A 21,501-nucleotide genomic window follows, 5' to 3' on the forward strand; every position below is an offset into this window, starting at 1 on the left:
GAACAATACGAAATTTGAATATGCCGAAACTCAGTTTTTTTTATTACGGTAAAATAACATAAAGTAATATTTTTCGCTATTCTCATTTTCCTGCTGATTCAGAAGCAGGAAAATGAGTAATTACACCATCTGAGTAATTACACCTTCTGCAAGCGAGGATATGTGTCAAGGAATTTAACTATGTTTTGATTAATAACGATAACTGTCATTTCACTCACTGCATGGTATATCTGTAAATTATTTAATTCAGAAAGTACTCTTTTTATATCATTGTTGTAACGAACTGAGAAACGTAAATGTTTAAATAATGGTAAATGTGTGAAATAAGTGTGAGGTGTTAAAAAATATACAAGATATTTTAAACTCGTATCTTTTATTATCTTTTTTTTTATTTTACATTAATTCATCTAATCGTAAAACAACTTTTTTTTAACATCGGATATTTTTTTTCTCTGGTTAGTTTATAGAAATGAATCCCAAGAACTTTCCTTCATTTTACATCTGTAGACATAATCATATTTTATTTAACAGAAACACACTTGATAACACCAAAAGAAAGGAAAATTATTTTCTAATGAAGTTTGGACATTCTGCCTACTATCGAATCATCGAACCTTTTTCCTCTGGTTGCAAAAAACGACATGGGTCGCTTCAAGGCTGAAAGATAAAAATAAAAAAAATTAGTTTTGGATTAAATAGATATATCAAAGAAATATTTCAATATAAATGCAGTTTTCTAATCTATCAAATTTCATCACTACCCTTCGACATAAACAATATCAGTGGCGGATTTAGGAAGAGGTCAGTAGTTAATCAGTGGCTCATTTAGGAAGAGGGGGACCAATCAATCGCTTGAGGGTGGAAGGCTCTCTTCTTAAATTATCGGTTATATTTAGTATTATTCTAAAATTAATTAATAATTTTGGAGTATCTTAGAATTTGGTGATCTTCGTAATTACGACTTGCGCAACATTATAAATCCACCTCTGAACGGAATGGGAAACCTATTTACTGAGCAAAAGTCATTTAGGATTCAACTGCTAGCAAGATTTGTATGAGCTATTAATTTATTTCCTGGTTTGTAAATCTAATTAACAAGAAAAGATTTAAAAATAACTTGATTATTAAAAGAAAAAACTTCAAATGACGGTTTAGATGCAAAGTTACCGTGTTTACTTGCGTAACAGTCGAACTTTGGTTGTCAATCTTTCATTGTGAAAGTCTAGGAGCGACTATTTTATGTGAGGAAATGTACTACACAATATTGCGCATTTTTGAGGATTTCTTCTGCTTCAAAACTGGGGGTGCGACTATTACGCAAGTAAATACGTTAATTACATTTCATTCTCCAAATAATCAGATGAAATTTAAAGAATGCGAACCATTATTATACGCACATCCCGGCCCATAAGTCCTTGTGATCTTTTTTTTTTAAATGAAAATTTTGAGTGAAAAATAAATTGTCTTGACAAAGGTTTAATATTAGTCAACAGAGAATTATTTGCTTACAAAACGGTGTGTTTAGTTTTTTTTTATTGCTGATATACTTTTTGTTCGTCTCATGTCACGTCGAGACCCCCCTCCGAAAAAAAAATGAAACTGAAATCTTTCAGATTTTATATTACGTCCAAAGGGACACTTTTTAAACGTTTTGTGTGTTACTTTTATTTATTAAATATCATGTTCTACCATAAAGCTACTAAACTGTTTTTCTACTTAAACGACAAAATTCAATTCTACAGCAATATCGCAAAATGACTTAAGAAGAGCATATTTTTAGAATTTCCGATACAATCTTGCACACTAGCGATAATTTTTTTTTTTTTTTTTTTTTTTTTTTTTTTTTTTTTTTTTTCCGTACAGTGTTGCCATTGCTCGCTTCGAAATCGTCGAGTTTCTTAATCAAAAACTCATAAATGCTTTACAAAATATGAAATTGATAATAAAACAAATTCCAAATTCGAGCTTCCAGTTGCCCGTATTCGGGTGGAGATGTACGTTATTCAAAATTGGATGGCTCTAGGTTATCGTTATTTTATCACTGCGCTTCCTCTCGAAGCGAGTGCTTAAAGTGGTTTCACTATTTTTTAGGCTTTAAAAAGATCTTCCCGTGTTTTATTCTCTCTAGGGCATTTAATGGTTAATGATCCTAATGCAATGCGTCAAATCATGCCATCTCACAATGTTTTAGAAACTTTGATCAATAATAAATTCGTGATCTTTTTATTTTGATATACAAAGTACATGTTTTACGTTATTAGTAATTTTCAGTATGGTAATTAGAAAAGCAAGTATACTGTTATTAGATAGTTTGTTCAATTGAAGTCAAGTTTTCCGGAACTGCAGATATCCGAAACTTCAGTTATCCGAACAGCTTGTTTTCTTTTTACACCAAGTAAAATTTTTATTAATATAATACATAGGGATTCAAACATGACATGGACTGTTGCTGTTACAAATCACTACACATGCACAGAGCTGAGTGTCCTTGGGCCACATAACCCCACCTTCTTTGGTTGGTTGGTATCGTGTTGTTTGAGAAGTCAAATGGATCCATGGTGGAAATTCCAGCTTTTTGGCAGTTCTACAATCTTTCCACTATACAGGATCTTCCTGGAAAGGAAATTCCTCCAAGCTTTGCTGAGCTGCAAGTATTGTCGGATAGGTGAAGACGTGTTCTGGAGAACGTTTCTTTTCGGGGCAGTTTCTACAAATTCTTATATGATCCATTACCATCTTCGTTAATTTTCATTCCTATGAAATGGCAGGTTCTCATTTTAATAATGGTCTTTATAATTTCTGACCAATCTTACATACCTGGTGGTCTTTCTTAATTGATTTCTCTTTGAGTCTACCCACCTTACTTGCCGTTCAGATTAGAACTTGCTCAGTCAAGTCCGGCTGTCGCGAGAATGTTGAGCAAACAACAGCTGGCTTGCAGCGCGGAACAAAGAATTGCGGTCGAATTTCTAGTTCGGGAAAACGCCCAGATACCTGAAATTTGGCAGTGATACCAGGACTTAGAAGAGATTATTTATCCCTGGCGAGACTCCATGGAAGAAACAAGCAGCCAACACATATTCTTGCTTCTACTCGCACATGTTTCCGGTCATCCGAAGTTACGGTTGTTGAGATAAAACTTTTATCACCCAGCTTGGCGATCTTTCTAAACATGCCTTATATTTCCCATTGCAAACGAAGGGTGACATTTTTTCCGTTCCTTATTTTCCGGTGATATTCTTTCCGTTTCCCTTTTTTCCGGGTGACATTTTTTTCTACAACCCTCTTTGCTAAATGTGGTGTCATAAATTCTTTGCATTTCCTGGACAAGGACACCATTTCGACATGTGGGTGGGACAAAGTCCTTTCATGCCAGGACTGCTCAATGATTTTGTGTCTTTAAGAAAGGAAAGCATACATTCTGGAGTTAGCAATAGTGCTGTAGAAGTAACGAGAAATTGTGTACCCGTATGTATTCGTTACTCGGTGAACCAGTACTCGTTACTATCGTATCGTTACTTTCGGTAAAATCGATCGGTATCCGTATCTTGAGCCCATTTTATCGGTCTACGGCCCTAAAAAGGGCTTTGAAACGTCGCATTGCATTGAATCACGTGAGCTATTCTACCCTGCGGGAACTGGGTAGTGCTGCGATAGGGAGTTTTGCGTTCACATTTTTGAGTAGAAATAATTCAGTTTATTTTGGCTATTATTTTTTGGTGCACTGGATTCATTATTAATTTTTCTATTGCTGTCAGGGCTTAGTTTCTAAAGTCAGAAGGCCGTCAGGAAAACAGGAAAAAATAAAATAAAAAAGAAAGAAAGAAAGGAAATAAATATTACAATAATAACATTAATTAGTAATTAAAATAAAAAATTACTTATTAAAAACTTAATAATTAAAATAATAAAAAATAGTGATTAAAATAATGAATAATTAAAGTAACATAATAATTAGCAACTGTATAAAATACTTATAAGTACAATTTAATAAAAATGTAAAAACAAATAAAAATTAAAATAATTTTTTTAATTTATGATGACTAATTAAATAATAAAGTAAAATACCAGATCTTGTCTTATTGGCTTAGTATCGTTTCGTCCTATCTCATTTTATCCCCAGCTCGAAAAAGTGTTATTTCGTTCGCTGCCTTCCCCCACCAATTCCCTCTTTCCCGTTTCATCCGCTGTTTGAAAAATAGGTTTTTACTTTACGATAAGGCGAACGTCTGTTTACTTCAATTAAAATGGTTTAGAAGAGATGACTGTTTCTACTTCGACTTAGCTTTTGATTTTTTAATATTATTTAATATTTTATGCAGACAAATTATGTTGAGCAGAATAATGAATTTTAGACGTGTTCAAAAGGTGTGTATCTGAATATAATAACATTTTTGTTGTATAGTATCCATTTTTTAAATTTCACACATTTCTAAAGCAACAGAAGTACGTTATCACTATTTTGGCACACACATCAAAAACATGTATAATTAAGATTAATGTTACATTCCTTATTAAAAGTAATGGGTCCTCATTAAATGCAACCATTCATGCTTTTTAGAGGATTTTACATATGGTGGTCTTAAAAAGATGATGTTCACTACCAATGTTTGTTTATGTTCCCAAAAATAGAGATCTCTTAAAAGGTGACCTCTTAGAGATGTCGTAAATAGATGATTTGCTATAATTATTTTCCGATAGATAATGGAATTAATGTAATTTAATGTCAATAACTCGAGGAAGCAAGTTTAAATACGGTGCAACAAAAATACAGAAGTATTTTAAATGACGAAAATATTCATATTTTGTCAATGTCAAATTTAAAAAAGAATTAATTTTGGACAAATTATGAAATCTAACTTTTAATGTCGTCTTCTGGTTTCTATATTTATATCTGGCAAAGTTTTATACTTGTTATGAAAAAATAAAAATACAAGAAGTTTGAGTCCCGTAGGACAAAGATTGACCGGGAAATTTAGTTTCAAAATTTGCAATGTTTGGTGCCATTTGTAACTTGCCTTCGGGTATCGCTTAATTGAGTTAGAATAATTCGAGGAAATAAGTTTAAATGAAGTGCAGCAAAAATAAGCATAATTTAAATAGTCGTAGAAGGAAGTCATGCGGAATCCATATCAAATTTTCACTTTTTCATAATGACCATAAAACTTTCCCAAATACAAATACAGAAACTGGGAGACCGCATTAAAGATTAGCTTTCGTTATTTGTCCGTTATTCGTTATTTCGTTTGCTGCTTCCCCCATTCCCTTCATCAGAACCGCTAATGACGAAAGGGTGAAATTTCCCCGATTCATCCCCTCTCCAAAAACTCCTTGTTGAGACTGCTATTTGTTGAGACAAGGAATGCTATATTATAAATGTCAACTTGCTTTTTACACTTAACAATAAAATCGATAAAAACATTCGCAAATGTATAGGTTAAGTACGAATAAGAACTTGAAAGAAATTTAGAAATCTATAAAAGGTAAGGAAAGTTTTATGTTACTTTATTACAGATAATGGTGAAGCACTAAATATTTCAATCAGTGTTATTTCATAATGCTATGAGTATACCTTTATTCATTTAAGAAATGGCCCACCAGCGGTCGAGCGGTAAAATCGCTGAACGCTGGTAGTTCCGACCTGAGTTCGATCTCAGGCAAACGAGTTGGCTTCATAACCGTTTCGTGGTTTTTTTCCCGTACCAGCTTACAAGCCAGCTTACCACGTACCATACGAGCCAGCTTTCCTAAGAAAGTGCTCTACGAAGGCAATTTTCCTTTTAGGCACATAGCCCCAGTGTGTTTTGTCATAATCAACTAAACCAAATCATTTAAGAAATATATCAGTTGATCACTGCTCAGTGTACATCTGCTGTTTGCTTATAAAAACATAATTTTTTGTTTGCTTATAAAAACATAATTTAAAGACGTTTCCACTATTTTGCTAATAGTTCTGGAAGGCTCATAGAATCCGAAATTATGTTACACTAGCTAACAGAGAACTTAAGTCTGCTTAATACAACAAAAATCTGCTTGACTTGCTTTCGTGTCTTTGGGAAACGTAAGTATATGCAGAAATAAATATTAAAATCTATCACGTATATTTGTAAGGATGTAAAGCATACTGTTTTGGTTCACGATAATGATAAATGTGCATCATGGGTTGACAGTTTTAAAAGATCACAAATAACTATACATATGCTAGACTTCTAACAAAATTTCTGTTACAATATGAATATGCATTTATTATTATATGAGTCATAAAACGGCCCACCAGCGGCCGAGCGGTAAAGTCGCTGAACACTGGTAGTTCGGTCCGAGGCTCGAATCCCGCGAACGGTCCGGCTACATGGGTGTTTTCGTGGTTTTCCTCATGTGTAACGTGTATACGAGCCAGTGTTCCTTAGAAAGTCCTCCACGAAGACATCCCCCCTTAGGCAGATAGCCATAGTGTGCCTTGCCATAATTAAATACACCCATACACACATGAGTCGTAAAATTCAGTATTCGTCATTTTTAGATTCTAGGTGTACGAAAAAAATTTTTTTTTTTAATTTTTGTTTTGTTTTTAAAAATTAATTCACTTTATAGCTTTTCTTCAATTTATTATAAAGGAATAGGAGTTTTGATTTATATATAATATGATATAAATTCATCATTCATTAATAATATTTTATGTATAACAAAAAATTATCATTAATGTTCCAAATTTTAATTTTTTTAATGATTTGTCTTACATTTTTTGTATATTTGTTGAATGCATAGCTAAATATTTCAATTATACACAATAAAGGTTATGCAGAAAACAATTCAGCTGGCATGATAGCTAATTGCGAAAGAAAAATTAGAGTCTTATTGCTCTTAACTCTTAGTACAAGCAGCCATTTTTAAATTGACGTTAAAATAAATTTATTCTATGGTCTATTAGAAAATAACTGTACTGAATCATTTATTGACGACTTCTAAGAGGTCGCTTTCTGAAAGAGACCTGTATTTTTGAGAACATAAACATACGTTGATACTGAACATCACTTTTTTAAGATGCCAGAGCAAATGCACAGAGCTCCAAAAATCCTCTAAAAGCATAGACGGTCACGTTTTAAAAGGCTGATTATTTTTAATAAAGCCTGTATATATTAATGTTCATTATACATTTCTCACATTTTTACTTTCTTTCAAAACAGCGATGCTGTAGTTCAATTGCTTTAGAACTATGTGAAACTAATAAAATGTGCCCTATGTTATAAAAACCTAATTATATTCAGATACACACCTTTTGAACATGTTTGAAATCTATTATTCTAATCAGAATACTTTGTCTACAGAAAACATTGAATCAATATTAGAAATCAAAAGCTAAGTGAGATTAAAGTAGAAAGAGTCATATCGTCTAACCCATTTTAATTGAAGTAAACAGGTGCTTACTTTATCGTAAAGTGAACACCCGTTTTTCAAACAGCGAATGAAAAGAAAAAAAGAGCCCACCAGAGCTCGAGCGGTAAAGTCGCTGAGCACTAATAGTTCGGTCCGGGGTTCAATTCCCGGATAACGGTTAGCTGCACGAACGTTTTCATTGTTATTCCCGTGTGTAACTTGCATATGAGTCAGTTCCCTTTAACAAATCCTACACGAAGGCCTCCCTCCCCGTAGGCAATAGCCCTAGTGTGCTTTGCTGTAACCGAAACTGGAAAAAAAAAAAAAGAAAAAAAAAAAGGGAATTGTTGGTGGAAGGCAGCTACGAAACGTCAGCTAATGCTCGGCTTAGTTCTTAAATTGCAATTTTAGCCACATCCCCCAAACAAGACAATGTCTGGTATTTTATTTCATTACTTAGTTATTCATCATTAATTTAAGAATTAATTAAATTTTCTTTTGTCTTTAAATTTTTATTGAATTATAATAATAATCATTTAATATTCTAGTTGCTAATTATTTTATTATTGTAATAGTTATTTTATTTTTATTTATTTTTTATTTATTTATTCATCTTTCCTGATGGCCTTCCATAGAGCTCCAGCACTTCTAATTTTAAAAATTAAGTCCTGACTACAACCAATGATTGCGAAAATAAAAGTCAAGTAACTTATTTAGTGATAATTAAATAAAATAAAAGCCAAGGCTTTTATTTTCTCCTTACTTAACTTTTATTTTATATATATGTGTGTGTGTGTACTTTACATTTAATTATAAGGACATATATGTCATAATAAGAGCAAAGGGAAAAAGACGGAACACTGTAGATGCGTGCTTAGATCCATATTGAAGAAGAATTTTGATTGCGTAGTATTTAAAGAACTTGGCAGTCGAGGCAGTTTCAATTCCATTTTTATTTCCAATTGATATTTGTGGCCACAATCACTTGGCACTCTAGTCGTGCCTTTCCACAGAAGATTTACATTTTTGATATTGTTGGGATAGAAAGCAAGCCAGCGAAATCACATCTCAGCACAGTAGCGAGCAAAAGCTGAAGTGCGTAGTTATGAAGGATGGAAGCACGCGAAGAGGAAAGTTTTTGTTTGTTATTTGGTGATTGGTCAAGAGGCATCTGCATTAGCGGTTACGTAAGATCGCATGATTAATTTGAATGACGCAATGCAGATAAGTTATTACGATTTTAGAATAGAGAGGAAGAATTAATATTTATAATATTAATATTATAAGAATTTTTATATTATAATTCTGATTCATACATTTTTATCTTACATATATATATGTACTTTACATTTAATTATAATTTATTTGATATATATATATATACATATTTACGTTTGGTAGTATTACCGATTGCAATAAAAAGGGAGGTGCACATCTAGATGTTATAACGGACTCATATACTAAATTTCAACGTTCTATAACTAACCGTTTTTGAGTTATGCAAAATGCATACATACGTACTTACACATCACGAAAAAAATCCCTTTCAAGTATCAACTGAGAGTCATAATCATTAGCCATAAGTATCAACTTAGAGTAAATGGGATTACATTTAACAATAAGTTAAAAAAAAAAAAAAAAAAAAAAGAGAGAGAGAGAGAGTCCTTCATTGTGTTCGTACGTACAGGCGTCAGCCCAAAAAATAATTCACATGGATTCCGTAATCGTCAAAAACGGATATTTTCGTTAAAATATGATAACCAAAAGTTTTCTCGATTACAATAATTACTACCATTTTATTTGATACAAGGAAGTAAAGAACCTACATTAACCTACATATTCTTATATAAACAATACCTAAGTGCAGTATATAAATATTTCAAATCAATAAAATCTGACTATGGCACGCTCAAGGAAAAAAAAAAGAAAAAAAAAAAAAAAAGAATCATTTAAATTTTCAAATTACAAACATAAATAGCAATAGTAAAAAGCAAATGCAAAATAACGCTTCGCGCTATCAAAATTGCTCATTTTCTTAAATATCAACAACTAAATAGTATTTCAACTAAAACACATAATGTAAACAAGAGTTTGCCCGATGCCCAAAAAAATTCAAAATTATCTATGAAAAATATGAGCGCATTGTGACGCAACCGTATCATTCCTATTCGAACAGCAACCGCATCATTCGTATTCGCATCGAAACCGCATCATTCGTACTCGAACAAACCGCATCGTACGACAGATGCGAGTAACGAACAGATGCGAATAACGAAATGAATTTGTGAGTACCGAATCGGTACTTCGAGTCAACCGATGTACCCGTTACTCAGTAACGAATACATGCGGTTTGCTCCAGCTCTAGTTAGCAAATGATACTTACGAATGATTTCCCCCTCCAGATTATTAGTCTAAAAAAGAGAAAAAAATCGATCCGCCTTTAACTTTGCCATTTTGAAATGTTTCATACTTCTAAAACCAAAAATTTCCCGTCCCTATACCCTGCCTTCTGGGCGACTGCACCGTCGTTTTTTACATTGTGAGAACCATACATTCAAACATTCTAGGTAACGTTGTTTCGTCATAGTGCGAGAAACATACATACATTTATGCAGATTCTTCCTTATTTAATTTTAAAAAAAAAATAGTACAGGGTGAAATTATTTGGTGGCAACAATTTGAAAAGTGATACGCCGTTTATAGTGAACCAACGCAATACATGTTATATTAAATTGTAAAAATCGTTCACATTAATAAATTCAATTTCAAGCTTAATATTAGTCCTGATTTTTGGACTTGGGTTTAATGGAAATGCTAGTAACAGATTCAATATATGAGCAAAATTAAACGCTTCGGAATGACATATTATGAAAATTTCGAATTGCAAATAATATACCACGTTTCCTCTTAACTTGCAAAGGTCATTCGATATTAAGTACCAGAATCCTGTTTAGTTACTTCTTTATTTATATTTAGAAAATGTGTCTATTAATTATTCGATCATAATAACGAAGATATAGAAATAAATTAATATACAAAATAATTACATTATAATAAATAGTTACAATTAATTTCCATTTCCACCCTCTGTTGAATTGGGATTGCAAAGGGAGAAACATTTCCTTCAGGATATCACCTTTAAGGGGGCTCATACACCTTAGACCCCTTAACACCCTTCGAATATATGACTGTTGCAAGAATTGGGATATTTTATTTATTTTAAAATCAATTACCTCCAACTTTTTACAGCTGACTACATAATATAGCTGCTTTCTGAAATAGTGATCAGAAAGTTTGTGTTGCCACAAATATTTTTGTAATTTAATCCGCTTTGCGACAAAAGTTTTCGTCACATTTCCACCTTGCGCGCACGATATTTTAAAAATGGCTAATGGTACATACTTGAAATTTGATGGATTTCTTTACATGAGCCCTATCTTTTAACTGAACCTAAAATCTGATGAATATTTTAATATTAAAAAATGTTATGGACGGAAACATTACAGATTTTTTTAATAAAATACATTTCAGAAACTCGACTCCAGACAAAATAAAAATTTAACATGAAATTCTTAGAATTTTTTGGTTCACAGTAGTTTTCAAATGTTATAAAAGCTGTATATTAAATATGGAATTAAATTATGGAACAGAATGTTTTAAACTGTGCGCGCAAGGTTAACGAAAATGTTTGTCAAAAAGCGGATTAAATTATAAAAATATTTGTGGCAACACAAACTTTCTGATGACTATTTCAGAAAACAGCTATATGATGTAGTCATCTGTAAAAAGTTGGAAGTAATTGCTTTTAAAATAAATAAGTTATCCCAATTCTCGCAACAGTCACATATTCGAAAATCGTATGGGTTTTAAGGTGTACGAGTCCCCTTAAAAATTTTCAGGTAAGAAAATAAGAAATACAAAGGTACTTTTCCTATTTTCTGCTTACTCCTATGCCTGAACTGAGGTAGGTCACGAAGTTACTATTTCATAGTCGAATGATGGAATATTAACTTTTGCAAACACTGAATTTAACTGTTTCATGTGCTTCCAAGGGCCCCTTTTCTGCGTCTTATATGGAACTGCGTCACTGCACCATATAGGCAGAGGGCCCTTAAAAACTTAAGACGATTTCTATTATACTGAAATAAGAATTCATAGTAGTACAAACTCTAAAAATAAAAATAAGAAGCGAAAGGGAAAAATACTTTTAAGTTTAAACATGTAAATGTAGTTCAGCAGGACATTTAAGGGCCCCCTAAACCTTCGGGCCCCTATGCGACGGCATTCCTTGCATACCCTTATTTACGCCACTGATTACAAACATCCAAACGGTTGATTGCAAGAAGTAAAATTTCATCGAGAACGTAATTATAAAAATATTTTATAATAAATTTTAAAATGAATATTCGAATTGCATAAATAATTTAATTTTAGCATTAATTTTTAATTATTAATTTAGGATTAATTAATAAATTAGTTGTTAGTTATTATTTTACTTGAAAAGTTTAAAACTGCTATCACGATTTGCAATACGCAAATCGCCGTCTGTCTGGAATGGATTTTCATAGGCAGCGGGTAGTGTACGTACAGAATGAGAGAAGAACGTTGCTGTAGAACTAAATTTCAGCACAAGATGGCAGCACAGAACGAAATTTCTAAATATTCCATTTGTCCAGGAGAAATATTTTCTCCACTACTTTCTCGTGCCGCCATCTAGTGTTCAGCGTAAATTGAATTTTTTCACCTCCAAAGTTTCGTTAAACGATTTGTAAATTTTTGAATGCAAGAACATACATTTTTCTAAATTAAAATTTCTATTGAAACAACATAAGAATACTTGATTATGTCAATATGTCACAAAGAACACTCTAAAAGTCACCTTTCAGAGTGTTCTATGTGACATATTCCTTTTATGTGTACTTTTTGTGGCAGCAATGTTAATATCACTGCTATTCATTCACCAAACTATTCAAAAGAAACGATGTCTTTTATAAAAATATTTACAAATTGATTAAATTGATAACATAGTCTGTTATGTAGCTTAGCTAATAGCTAATAAAGCCATTTTCTACTGATAAAAAATCTTTAATAAACCTATGAAGTTGCCTATGCACAAAGCTGGGCCGATTTTCGTTTCCTTCAGGAGACGCATTTTTTTCCTCCTGACAAAGAGGGACCCGAGACCGATAGAGTTCTATTGGAAATCTACTCCAAACTATGGTTGTTTCTTTGCCTAATTTCAAATCGAGTAAAATTGCAACTGATATCCGAACATGCTGTCGTAAAAATAACATATTTCGAATAGAAGTGGTACAAAAGCAACGTTGTTTATATAACTTCAAGAGTGGAAAAAATAATATGGTCCAATTATAAGATGAATCTGGTAAAAGCTGTGAACGTCCAAGCCTCTAGCAATAAAACGGTCAATCAAGCGGGATGCAGATCGCCGTTTAGTTTATTTTATAAAGAACTACAGTAAGACCCCGCTTAACGCTATTTCGGTTTAGCGCTCTTTTATTTCAACCCGGGGATTCTCCGAAATTGTGCGCAGCGCTAGGTTTCCAAATAACATATCCGAAACAGTGTAGTTGTGTTTCTTGCTTGGTGGACGCATTTTTATCATTTTAAACATTTGTTGACATTATTGTAAGTTTAAATTTGTATAATACTATAACGATTAATACAGTGACAAATATTATGATCTTTACTTTTTATCATGGGTGATAATAAAAAACAAGAAAAGAAAGCAACCAGAAAAAGCATTTCACTGGAAACTCAAATGCAAGTGATTAGAAGATTAGATTCTGGTGAACGTCAATCTCAAATTAGTGCTGCATTGATTTTGGCAACTTCAACAATAAGGACAATTCTTAAGAATAAAGAAAAAATACTGTCATCGGCAACTGCAACTACGTCAAGCTCTGCAACTAGAATTACCCGTTCTAGAAATAACATTATAGAGGAAATGGAAAAACGACTGTCTATATGGATTGACGACGAAATTGAACGCAATATGCCACTAAGCCAACCTATCATAATGCCTTCTTCACAAAAAGGCAGAAAATTGGAAACGCAGAATAGACTGAATGATCTGACTGAGAATTTTATTTGTTTTTAAAAGTATATGCGTTTATATTGTTTTTATTTTTGTAAGAAATAAATGTTTGATTTTATTTTTATTAAAAAAAACATTATTAAATTTAATGCCTAACCATTTTTTATCCGTCTTCCCCTAACCCCATTATTTACATGTTAAGATAGCCTCGCTTAGCGCTGTTTCGCATTACGCTCTACTTCGATGGAACGTATCCCCCGCGTTAAGCGGGGTCTTACTGTACGGTATTTTTCTCAGTAAATTCCCCCTTCTTCTTTAATAATTACTGTATACTAAATGTGAAAGATTGTTTCATCATCAAATTATTCTGTGTATCTCAGTTTTCTAGCAGCGAGATTCAAAATTATGCTCTGGACCATCACTTTACTGTATGGCAATTATGTTATGAAGTTCTGTACAAAAAGATAGTCTAAAATTTTTATTTCTCTAACAGGGAAAAATTCTAGCCATGCTTTCATGTTATAAGTAACTACTACTGTACCACTAATTGCTATTGTAATCTACTTTACTAGTATGATTTAATTTGCTATTATTTAACTCATTAGGATGAATATTGTTGCTTGCGTACGGGTTTGTAATAGATTGAATGCACAAGCCCGATAAAAAGTTAATAAAATTTATTCTTATCACAAAAAATTAAACAAAATGCTGAAATGTTTTTTCACAGATATTCATACAATATCACACAGCAGTTATATTTTAAACTACTAAAATGTTACATATGGTAGAACGCAATCCAAAACGAGGAGAATGTTAATTCGATTTAACCGCGAATTCACTACAATTAATAACAAAAACTTAGTAAAGAACTGAACTGAGATGTTTTTCTCCGGCTTTTTAATCAAGCACGAGAACATTCTGGTAATTTTTATTTTCTCAAGGTTTCTGGAAAGGAAAAGAGTTCAATTACAGTTACAGCTAACACACAATTGCATTTATTCAATTTAATATAAATAAGGAGATATTTATTTATTAAATGTTAAATGCGAGTGCTCCTGTATTTTTATTTTTCCGGCGTAACTTTCTCTTAAAAATAAGTCTCGTGCTGCATTGTACGGAGATAAAAAACAATTTTAATTACAATTCTACTAAAAATAGTCAACTAAATACGAAATCCGTAGCAATATGGTTCCCTCACAGTGTAGAGGTATTAGGATATTTGGAAGCAGGAGACGTGAAACACGAGTAATGCGCTCGCTGGGACTCGAACCTCTCGAATACGCACCGAGTGTGCTGACCATTACACCACGAAGGCATGCTAAGAAGGCGGGAGAAATACCTTATATGCTACCCCTTTTAAAGGGTGACTGCGGATTAGGAGACCCAGTCGCCAAATCCTGGTGGTGAAGAATCAAGAATCATCGTTCAATACCCTTTTCGTTGGGAGCCACTGTACAGACATTAGGTATTTTTGAAGAAAGGAGAGATGAAAGAGGAGCAACGCCTTCGCTGGAACTCGAACCGGGCCTCTCGAACACACGCCGAGCGTGCTGACCGCTATACTACGAAGGCATGCTAATAAGGCGGGAGAAATAACATTTTAACGTCTGTTAAATTTTCTTAAAGTCAGTTTTATAAGTTTACATAAAAATGCAAAGCAGTTTTTACTTTCTTTGGTACTTTTTATAATTCATACTATTATTGTATAAACAGAGTGATTTTTCATGCCTTGATTTGTTTCCCTGGAATACAAAAGGCTAAATATTTATCTCAAAGTTATTAGTAGGTACATTTTGTTTATAACGTTCTATTCAGCACATTTTTTTCATTTCTTATATTTGTGGGCAAAAGATATATTTCAATAAAAAATTTTAATAGGTTAAAATTTCTATCATATGTGTAAGTATGATAACATGACAGTAATATTTGCGTAAATCAATATTAAAAATTGGATCGGGGATTTTATTTTCATTTGAATTTTTCCCGGCAAAAGAAATACTTTCATGAATTTTTAAATATACATGTCTGTTTGACATTTTTATATTATTTATTAGCTCTTTATTAAATCTGCTGAAGTATTTCTCAAGATGTGCTTCTGAAACGGTATTTCTGCTGTCTCCGAGTTATCGCCGCGGTTACAATAAAAGCATGCGGGCAAAAGTCATAAATTAAAAGTTCACTCCTGCTTGGTCACAATTAAAGCTAAAATGTACTGTAGAGACATTATGTAAATTGGAAAAACAAGATAGATTAAAAATGAGCAAACGCCTTCGCTGGGTATCAAACCACAGACCCCTGAAATACCGGCTCAGTGTGCTGACCACTACACCACGAAGGCATGCCAAGAAGGTGGGAGAAATACGTTAAAAAAAGTCGATTTTGATCCACAATAATGTTAGCATATAAGCGCCTTGTCTTATACTATTGCCAAAACATTTCTCTCATAAAAAACACTTTGTTGTGTTCTTCAAATAGTCATGACAAAGTCCCTTATCGTCATTGAAAAGCAAATGGCCTAGGAGTTGCTGTAGCCTTCGGCAGAACTAAGCAGCATGGTGAGCTATGTTTCACTACAATAGAAGCTATTAACTTAGCTAACGATCGGTTCGAGAAAGTTGAAAATTTAGCTGTGCTTCGCCAGCATTTGAAACACAAACTTACTGCTTTGTTAGTTTAACGTACTATCTGTTATACCACAAGTTCACACAGTGAGGAAGGTGCAAGTTCATCTTTTAATACCTTACGTTATTTTTATTAGGTCAATTTACCTAAAGCTTTGGTTTCAAAATATTCTCCATTATCAATAACAAATTTTTAATTTTCACTATTAATCCAGAGCTTTATTGGAAAGTTGTTTAAAATAGTTCAAATTATATGACTTTTTTTTAATCATCAGTATTGAATTTTAGCGAAAATTAAGATTCCTAATTTCAGTTAAGCAATACAGCAAACTCCTTGACGCGTTTTTATAGAATCTAATTATTTATATTGAATAACGAACTGATAGCGCCTTCTCAAATGATCTTGGAGAACATCGGCTCCCGTGTTCCCTTTCCCGCTGTTTGAGTTCAAATTTCTGACTGCATTTTCGAGCGGTGCATGATCCCTTATTTTATTCGTCTCTAGAATATGAACAGAACTTCCATGTTAAGAATCAGACGATATTTTCATTCGCGTATACGTGAATGCTGCAACGTTTGAACTTTGAACAAAAGCATTTCTTCTCGAACTGTTTATATTAAAAGCGAAATATCAATTACACAATACACGCTACTGTTCCAAAGCAATTTTTGGTTAATCTTTGGATTATGGTAACTTGGCGAATTTTTGGCGAAAATTTGGCGACCAACCCTGCTGCCTGTTTTGTTTTGGACCCCATTTTGCTTTCACGAAGTAAAGGCATTTTTTTTTTTTTTTTTTTCCCCTCAACATTTTTTCCAACAATCTGCTAGCCGAATTACGCTTATACTAGAACTTTTATGGAACAAAAATGCTTAATCATGACGAAGATTATGTGTGAAATTGGGAGAAAGTGCAGAATCGCAAACTGCTTGCCGCGTTTTTAAGAATTGCACATACGGTATCATCCATGTACACGTCGACCTATTTTCACTTAAAAAAACATCCCAGAATTGCACAAAAATGGCATTACGCACACTCGACTTTATCCATGTACAATGCTAAAGTCCTAGCTAGTAACCTTTATCGCCTTACCAAAATGTCGCCAAACTACCTGTTACCATATTCAAAAGATTAGCCCAACTTTTTTATGGAAATAACTGGTAGTATTTGTGTGATTCATTTATCGAGAGCTAAGATGAATTGTGAAAAAGAGAAGCTCCAGAAAAAGATGCGAGACAAGAAAATTGTCCTTCGTTTTGTGTTCGAGATGAGTTTCAAGCTTAGCTTATAAGGTTATTTCTTATGGGAAAAAATCTTTTGCTATTTGCCATACGATATGCCTTTAATATCACACAGTATGTTTTAGGAAATAATCTCAAAAGTAGGGATTATTTCATATTACTTTCATTTATTTCAAATTTTATTTTTGAATAATTGTGCAGATAGAATATGGCTGTTGGCTGGCTATTTAACTTTAAAAGCAATCAAAATCACTTTCACTCCGGTTTTCATTCTTTACAATACATATATTCTGTATGGATTAATTCATTTCTCTTTTATTTGTCTTAAATGTAGATACTTCATGAAACAATTTTAATTGGTAATTTGTAAACAACAGATTTTAGTAAAATATTCATTAGTTACAATTTTGGTTTCCTAAGCAAATTCCGTCTTGAATTTTTCTCTGTTGAAAGGCAAAACTCTCAAAATGTCACAACTCAGATTTGTTTCAAAATGACTAAAAACGCAATATATGTGAATCGCTAACTGCATGCATATTTCACATGAAAAATTTTATTATTTTAATTGTCTCATTGGAATAAAGAAGGTGTTATTTACTGATCTATATCGTTAGGACTTCTGACAAGCTTTGAAGGCGTCAATAAATGTGCTTGCTGCATACTTCTTAAAATGGTTTCAGTTAAGCTGATTATGAAAAAGCACACTAGGGCTATCTGCTAAAGAAAAGGAATGCCTTCGTGGAGGACTTTCTACTGGAAAATGATTCGCATACGCGTTACATATGGGGAAAACCATGAAAAAAAGCCCATGCATGCATTTAAAAAAGCATGGTGTCTAATCGAAAAGTTCGAATTAAATCTGAGATATTAATTTCTTCATTAGCTATCATTTATTAACTGTGCTCTTATTTAAATGTACTAAGAAAGAGGGCAAAATGATCTCTCAGCGGTATACCTAAAGCCATTTTCCAGCAAAATGATTTCGAGATCTTTTTTTTAACAAATAATAATTTTCATTAATTATATCTCTATGGGATAATGCTTAAATTGTCTAAGTTGAATATTTAAGACCATAAAATACCGATTTGTAGCAATTACTTCAGCAGAAGACTTAACAAATATATTATAAAAATCATAATAACCAATAAACAATTTGTAATAAATCTTGAAAATAATTCGTGAAAAAATTACTTTGTTTCTAGATCGGGAATAATACACTGGTGTGCAAAAATTAAGGACGAGACGGTTTTTTCAATATAACTTTGTACAAAAGCTTTCCAAATCAACACATTTAATACCGTAAGATCCCCAATACGTAAGGACATGAGTAATGTAAGCAACACTTACTAAAAGAGAAATCAGAGGGATAAAAAGAAGCTTTATTGAAAACGTAGCATGGAGCGCAATGCGACTAAAGACCGAAACATCCCTGTGCTGGGTGTCCAGCAAGAAACATCCGGTCTTTAATAGGGGATATGATCTTCCCTGACTGCTAGGCAGGTTTCACAGCGTCTGCCCATGCTGAGAATGAGGGTGTCAATGAGTCGTTAAAGCATTGCTGCCCATTCGTCTTGCAGCGCCAATCGAAGCTCGTTACTGGTGGTAAGGAAGAATCGTTACTGGTGGTAAGGTACGAGCTGCCAAGCGTCTGCCTAGAAAATCTCATACATGCTCGATGGGATTGAGATCCGGAGATCGTGCCGGCCAATCCATACGTTAATATCCTCACTCTCTAAGAGCTGTTCGGCAGCTATTGTGCGATGACATGGTGCATTGTCGTCCATGAAAAGGAACTGCGGACCCAGAGCGCCTCTAAAAAGACGCACATATGGAAGAAGAATCTCGTTACAATAACGGGTCCCGTTGACTGAACCTGCGTCGAAAATGTGAAGGTCTGTACGACTACCAAGCATGATGCCTCCCCAAACGAGAACACCGCCACCTCCATACCTGTCCCTTTCAATAATCTTTGAGGGATGATTGCGGCTTCTCCGCTCTCTCCAGATGAGTATGCGATGAGAATCGCTACTCAGACTGAATCTGCTCTCATCTGTAAAGATCGTATCCATTCATTGTCTCTCCAATTCCGGTGTTCCCAGCACCACAGAGAACGCCTTCTCCGATGGGCAGGCGTTAGAGGTACACACCGTACAGGGCGTCGTGTAAACAAACCACCACCGTGCAGTCTTCTAGCCAGGGTAAGACGCGATATCGGTCGTCTAGTCGCCTGTGTCGTGTGTTTAGCGATTTCTCCCGCTGTCTGCCGCCTGTTTCTTCTGGCCTGTAAGGCAATATACCGGTCATCTGCGGGTGTGGTTCCTCGTGGACGACCACTACTAAGCCCCCGGATAGCTGTTCCTGTAGTTTGAAATTGTCTCCAAAGTCGTGAAACGATGCTGTGAGCAATTCCGAACTCTGCAGCCACACGTGTCACACTGCGGCCTTCCTCCAACTTCCCAATGATTCGACCACGGGTAAAAGCATCCAGATGTCGTCTAACAGATTGATTATTCGCCATTTCTCGCTGAGGCAGCAACTCGGTGTGATTTTAACTGCTATACGGCGTGCAATCTCTTTGCCAGAAATACTGATCTTACACCGACAACATGCTTTATACTACTCAGACACTTCCCCATTACGTCCACCTGCATATCTGCGCATGTGCTACCGTACATCACCTTACTTAATCTCCTGATTGGTCTTTCTGTCATCTCTGCCTCTTCGTTCAGCTGATATGCTAATTTTTCGACTTCGTCCTTAATTTTTGCACACCAGTGTAATTCATTTCACTAATAGTCGCAATGAAATTCCGACTACCGAGATTCGAATGACTGAAAAAAGTGAGAAATTTCGAGTTTACGAATCTCTAATATTTTTCAAGCCTAGCAGGATTAGATTGTTTTACCTTATAAATAATAATAGTAAAATATATAATAGAATTGGCAGTGTTGAGTAATTATAAAGTTATGAATAATGTTTGACCTATTTTTAAGCGTAATTTCAATTGTATAGGAAACGTTATGTTGTATACATCAAGAGAGAAGTATGAATAATATATTATGTCCAGATCTATGTGAATCACTTATTTCGCTTCTTACTACTTTTTCTCTACATCATAAGATACAAGCCTTTCTGATATCATATGCTAGATATAAAATGTGTTTGTCTCGAAACACTGTGCATGATTTACTTTTAGGGCCATAAACAGATGATAGCTCCAACTGTTTTGCGGTCCACCAGCGGCCGAGCGGTAAACTCGCTGAACACTGGTAATTCGATCCGAGATTCGAATCCCGCGAACGGGCTGGCTGCATGGGCGTTTTCGTGGTTTTTCCCATGTGTAACGTGTATACGAGCCAGTTTCCCTTAGAAAGCCCTCCACGAAGGCATCCCTCCCCTTAGGCAGATAGACCTCGTGTGTTTTGCCATCATTAAATACACTAACACCAACTATTTCGCATGAAACCTAGCTAAGTGCATTAGTAGTGTAAAACTTTTATATAAGGAAATAATATTTTGAGTTCAATTGTGTGTCCTAATGCTGCGATATATAATTCTAGATATCACTGCAATATTTTATTCATACTATACCTTACACAAGGTATTAAGCTGTTATCAACATTAAATCTCACATTATTTAATATCTAAAGTAGTTATGTCTATTTCGAAAAATAAAGCTGATACGGAAAAAATCGATGTCACATTTGAAATGAAGTGTACAAAAATAAATACCGTTTCCAAAACACTAAAAGAAAGTTTCTTTTCGACCAGCATCAAGAAACAAGAATAACCATAAATAAAATATATTTCAAATCATAACGAATTAAGTTCTTTTCTGGGTCAACATTTAACGTTTACGCGACTCTGGTGTACTTCGGCTCGGGCAAACTCGATGAGTTTTCGCAAAGTGGGTTCCCACGTTACGACGCTATCCCGGGATAAGGGGTGTGCGATTTTCGAGTCTTTGAGCGTCGAACAGTCGGATAGAAAATTCGAGAGCACAATGAGTTCGTAACAAGAACCGATGATTGAGTCCAGAAGAAACATCAGTAGCTGATATGCCTTAGACGGAGATAAGTGTGCAATGGCGTAGGTAAAAAGAAATTGCCTATCGCTAGTCTGAATAGGAGTCCATGTGACCACTCATCATAGTACAAATATATAAACATAAATACATAACATTTCCATATGTAAGTAGAAAATACATTA

At 33.9% G+C, this 21,501-nt stretch overlaps 1 protein-coding gene across 5 annotated transcripts in view; it reads right to left on the reverse strand.

Moving 5' to 3' along the window:
• Positions 1 to 356: 356 nt before the first annotated feature.
• The window catches only part of LOC146996627 (uncharacterized), a 161,123-nt gene continuing 139,978 nt past the window's right edge, over positions 357 to 21,501 (reverse strand). For all 5 annotated transcript variants that reach the window (XR_015042370.1, XR_015042372.1, XR_015042369.1 and 2 more), the window contains one exon: positions 357 to 657. The gene's annotated coding sequence lies outside the window, so the exon portion shown is untranslated. The remainder of the gene's footprint in view (positions 658 to 21,501) is intronic.

Source organism: Stegodyphus dumicola, chromosome 7 (genome assembly GCF_044657685.1).
Source record: "Stegodyphus dumicola isolate Sdum_Otavi_A_Nest chromosome 7, ASM4465768v1".
NCBI classification, from domain to species: Eukaryota; Metazoa; Arthropoda; class Arachnida; order Araneae; family Eresidae; genus Stegodyphus; species Stegodyphus dumicola.